Genomic DNA, 5,551 nt, shown 5'->3' on the forward strand with positions numbered 1-5,551 from the left:
CAGATGGAGAAATGTTAGTGAAAGCAAAGGAAAACATGCACTCCACAGGGGAGCAGTTGGTGATAAGCTTGTTTATCCTCAAGGAGACTTTGAAAATGTTGCTGTCACTTCAGTTACGGGGACTACGGGGGCCTCAAACAAACCCTTTCTATTATGAAACATGCAGCAGTGTCCCATCTGTAGAATAACTCACAGAGGTCAGTGCATATTGCTTCATTCATAGATTGTCTCAGCTGTTAGGCGCGTCCTGTACATTTTCTCTGTGGTGCGATATACAGTATGACCTGTGATGCTCTGCTCTGATCTCCGTTGCGGTTCTGACTCCCCGGTTGGAGTCACAGATGAGATCATCCATCAGAGGGGTTTGATCCTCATCCTGCTGGGTCATTCCCTCCTCTTCATGCCATGTTAAGCTGCACTGGGCCTCTTCACCATCTGCCTGCTGCAGGCTTGGTTTCCTCCCTCCACAGTGACCGAGCACTGCTTAAAGAGGAACATTTTGCTTTCCCCTCTGGTGAAAATAAATAAACGGATAAAGAAAAAGGAAATCAGAGATGTCTGTGTGTTTTTTTGTTGAATATTTAACTAATAAAAAGACAAAAACTGAAAATAAAGTAAAACTATAAATTCTGTTTTCATAAATAAATTTCAAAAATTCAACTTAATGCAACCTGCACAGCACTAAAGACTGTTATTGAAATATAATTGGGCTTTAGGAGGTGATAAACTTTCTAACAGATTGACCACTACTAGCTACTAGATGTAATTAAAATAATAATAAATAATGTACTGTTCTGCACAGGCCATCACTTCCCCTAGATGACTCATAGATTTCTGTAGTTACATCACAACAAAACTGAAGTCGTTGTTTTTGACCCAAATCAAAGTTTTCAATTCAACACCGTCACTTATGTTCCCTAGCTAAGTTCGTTTCTAGACACCTGGGGGTCATTTTAGATTTCCAACTGGACTTTGAGAAACATATTAAGTCTGTTATCAAGCCTTGTTATGTTCAACATTGCCGAGCTACGCCTCCTGTAATCTTTCCAACAGCTAGAGCAACTTATATGTTGTTTTATCTCCTCTAGTCTCGACTATCATAATGCATATTCTTATTTAAACCAAGAAGCAGCTTGATCACTAAGACTCCATTGTGTTCCCATATCACCCTGCTGCTTCGCTACACTGGCTTCCTGTCACATTTAAGACTGAGTTCAAAATGGAATTACTTTTGGTTGAATTTGGCTCCACCATATATCAGTGAATTGCTGATTCCATACAGGTCCACAAGGCCTCTTAGGGCTCCTGGTTGTGCCTCACTCAGTGTTCTGACCAAGTTTTTTCTCTCCTGGGGTCCATTTCACCAAATTTGCAACATGCAAACTGCAACAACATACTTACAACCCATGAATGAGTATGTAAGGGGAATGTAGGACTTGGATATGTGTCTGTAATTTGCGAGTGACAATCATTTGTGAAAAGGGGCGCTGGCACCACTTATAATAAGCAGTGCTTACAAATCCCTTACTTGAAACAGGCCCCTGGCTCTTAGATTATTGAACAGTCTCCCACCGAGGGTCAGAATACCAACTCTGTTAAATGTTTAAACCTTATTTCAAGACCTATTCATTCTCAAAGACAGCTTACCGACACTTCCTTGGCTGATTTTTTTCTCATTCTTCAACCATTCTTGTTTGTGTTTGATTCTAATTTTAATTTATTTTTATTGTTTTATTACTATGTTATTATAACTGTGAAGTACTTTATAACCCTAGTTTTTGTTTTAATCTACTGTATGATATGTTAAATCCTAAAACTTAAACCAAAGCTACAAATCTTAAAGATACTAGAACTTGCTGAAAACTACAATCTGAATTACAAAGTGGAATTGAAATAAACTGAAACTAGAAACAACACTGATGTTCACACATCACACACATCACTGCCTCGGCTTTGTGAGGCTCAGGGAAAGTTATGAACCTTTAACAATAAGGTGTATGGTATAGAAAATAAGATTATCCTGCAGAGGTGTGCAGAATAAATCTCTCTTTGATGGATTCTCTGTATTATTTTCAAAAGCTAATGCTCTTGTTCCATATAGCAAGAAAGTCTCTATACAGTCCCTACACATGATGGCTGCACAAGGTTTTTACATCAAGGACAGCTTCAGGAACATAAACATCACTAAAGTGATATAATGTACACTTCTGATTTAACTAACAAGCTTTTAAAAATTTAAGGCCCCAAAATTCCTACATTTTTAAAGTTACCTGAGTCTGTTTTACACTTTCTCCCTTTGGGTAGTTTGTCCTTTTCTTCGTGTCTGTGCCTTTCTGTTCTCCGCTGTGTGTGACCTAGGAAAAAAACTCATTCATCTTGAGAGTTTGATCCTGTCCCCTCTGTGCCCGGCCTGTCATTGCATGCCTGGGGGGGCTTACTGTCCCTGGACTGTGGGACCGTGAGACTGCTCTGAGCCCAGAGCCATCTGGCTACGCTACATTTCCCAAAAGCATACAGTTTGAGTTGCACTTTGTCTTTCCCAATGGTGCCTTACATTCTGTACTTTTTGTCTTGCGCTTTCAGTGTTAACCCTCTCATCTCCTCTCTTGTACTGTAACAATGTAAACTGTATACTTCTGTACCTTGTTTTCCACATTAGTGCCTCCCTGTCTCCTCCCCTGTTCCCTGCTCTCTCCAGTTTAGTGCTCTGTCTAATGCATTTGCGGCTTATGAAACTTAGAAAGATATTTTCTTCCTCTCTGTTTGTACTCCCATCTGTCATCGGAACCTGACTGGATGAGGTCTGCCCACCTCTTTCTGATGTCTACTCTCCTTCCTCCATTATCCACTTTTTGACCAGAGAGGGTCAATTTGAGAAGCGGTACCTTCTAGGAATGAGCAGTAAAATGTTTTTATCAGTCTTGATGACAGGATAAGAGACCAATTTTTCTCACATTCTCCAGCTGAAGAGCTTTTAGACCGACTCTGCTGCTTACCTGTGCCCAGGAATGTAAGATCATCTGCTTGCTTTGAAACTGGATTCCCTAAAAATAAAGAGTTTGATGTCTCTTTCCGTCTCTCTCCCCTTCTCAGTTCACCTTTTATTAGTGACAATTCTGCCTTCATTAAAGGAGAAAAATGGACAGCCGTATGTCTACTCTGATAACTGATGTGCTGGCAAAACAAGAAGTAGGAAGACAGCAGTTCCTAAGAAGTAACTGTGGCTATTGGCAAAACCTAGACTGCATGCAGTGAGAAATGGATGATGTCCATTTTCCCAGTTGCCCTTACAAGGTCGCATTGATAAAAGACAGATTACAAAACATACAAGTGGTTGCTTGTTGATTATACGTTACATAAACAAGGGATTGATTTGCTTTGGAAAGAATTCATTAACTAGAGCTGTTTATGGCAGTTTGGAAGCCATTCCTATTTATATTACATCAAGTTATTGACTATATTTATAGATCAAGTTTTACAAGCTATCACACAAATGAGTTATGATTTGGAAATCCAAAATTAGTCTTGGGCAGACTGTAGAAACTGTAGATTCTTAATATTTTAATATGAGCTAAAAACATACAGTAGAAGCAGAGTTTTGAGTTTTTTATGTAGAACTTGAAGCCCCTGAAAACCTCTGAAGTATTTCTATAACATTAAATATTTATGAAAGTGTGGGACTCACCACTTTGTTTTTGCTGTATATATAAAGATGGATGTAGAGAGGTGTGATGTCACCCATTGGTTTGCATTGGAGCTGGTTTGAAGGCCACAGTTGCAAATAAGGAGTGCGGGGTGTTGCCTTTCACTCTGTGAACACGCCTCGCTACTTCAGACCAGAGCAAACGCTAACTTACCGGAAACACCGACCAGCGCACATATGTTAGCTACATCATGTATAGCTACGTATAGCTAAATTGTGCCAACAGGGAAGGTATCGTTATCAAGTAACATTAAACTTACTGAAATATTGTGACAGCTGCCCGACTCAGTGCAAGTCCCAGAGGCAGGGAGAGCAGCAGGTGAGCCAACAATCAATCCAATCACAGCTAACAATCGACGCCCACACAGCATCATCAAAGCTATTATAAGTCTTCAAATCTTATTAACAGAGCAATAATTTCCAAAATGACCACCAGCACACTTATTAGAGGACTCAATGACTCGTTGAAAAAAATGTTTGACTTCGTACTTCTTGAGAGAAGTTGCTGCTTTTTGAATGGGAGTTGGAGCCTTGGAGTTGGAGAGTTGGAGATTTTTTGGAGCCAGCATCTAGTGGCCGTCGGTAGAATTGCACTTTAGGGTATTTCCTCAGAACAGACTTACAATAGGGAGTTTGAAGATAACTTTTTTTTAAGACACGTGTTTCTGATCTGTACAGAATATTCCTGGAGTGTGAATGTTTGGCACGCTCAATGGCCGCGATAAGTGCACATCCCTGTCTTTCACAGCATTACCACACACTATCATTAATGAATGGAGCAGGGCAGTGCAGCCCATAACAGGCGTGGAGTGCAGGTGAACTATTTTAGCCCACCTCATCTATCATTAAAACAAGCTGCTGTATGGACAGACATGTTGGATGATCAACTGATGGATGGCTGGACAGAAAGACAGGAAGGCAGCTATAAGGGACCATTATGAAAAAGATTTACAATGAAATACCTTAAATATATCATAGTCTAAATGATGTATCTTAATTGAATGCACAGATGAGTGATAACAATCAGGAAGATTGTATGATACAGGTACAACATATGACCATCAGGCACACAGAGAGGCTGCAGCCTGACTTGCAGTCAACTTATTATTAATGGATGTACCGGCCAGGTCAAGATGAGTACGGTAAAGCCAACAGGTGCAGCACACAGTCTGTCCTTGTCCCACTCATCTATAAACCATAAAGTGCCTCCCATTATCTACTGTATCCAGTTTAATATTTCACTATCCACACCGCAGTGCACCTCTCTGCAGCGCTGACTGTCCAGTGATGGTGTGTGCAGTCGTGTGTGTATGATGATGCATTAGCTAGAGGGGATTAAAACCTTGAAGGCATACACGTCTTAATTAACCCCCACTCATCAATTTCCTCTCATGTCCACTCCGAGCTCAGCCTCAGCTTTTTTCATTAGTTGGTGCACGACTCTCTAAATCCTTTCAAATAGAGGAATTCAAGGTATTCCTAGGACACCGACAACAGTCTCGCAAACACACACAAACACACACATGCTATATCACTGTTCTGTATGACAGCAGCAGTGGGAATTGCTGTATAAAAAGAATTTCTATACAGGTGTAAAAAAAAGCTCATTTTTATACTCTTGTGACCAAGTCAACCTCGAAGGGTTCACATGAGGTTTCAGAACGGATTTTGTGTAGAAATCCTTCTTTACTTCAGCTTTAAGTGACAGTGGCAGCCTGCCGAGCTCAGATCAGATCACTCTTAGATTTTTTTGTTTTTCCTTTTCAAAGTCAATATCAAACTTTTTCTTCTTAACACGCTCCAAGACATTTCAAATCACACTGCCAATAACAACACAAGGCCACATGC

The 5,551-nt window shown here is 40.3% G+C and overlaps 1 long non-coding RNA gene across 1 annotated transcript; it reads right to left on the minus strand.

Moving 5' to 3' along the window:
- Nucleotides 1-426: 426 nt before the first annotated feature.
- LOC121897739 lies at nucleotides 427-3,285 on the minus strand. Its single transcript, XR_006096279.1, has 3 exons — nucleotides 2,997-3,285; nucleotides 2,271-2,888; nucleotides 427-511 (listed from the first exon to the last, which is right to left on the minus strand). It is a non-coding gene; the product is annotated as an uncharacterized LOC121897739 (long non-coding RNA).
- Nucleotides 3,286-5,551: the final 2,266 nt, after the last annotated feature.

The sequence above is a fragment of the Thunnus maccoyii genome, chromosome 5 (assembly GCF_910596095.1).
Source record: "Thunnus maccoyii chromosome 5, fThuMac1.1, whole genome shotgun sequence".
Lineage (NCBI taxonomy): Eukaryota > Metazoa > Chordata > Actinopteri > Scombriformes > Scombridae > Thunnus > Thunnus maccoyii.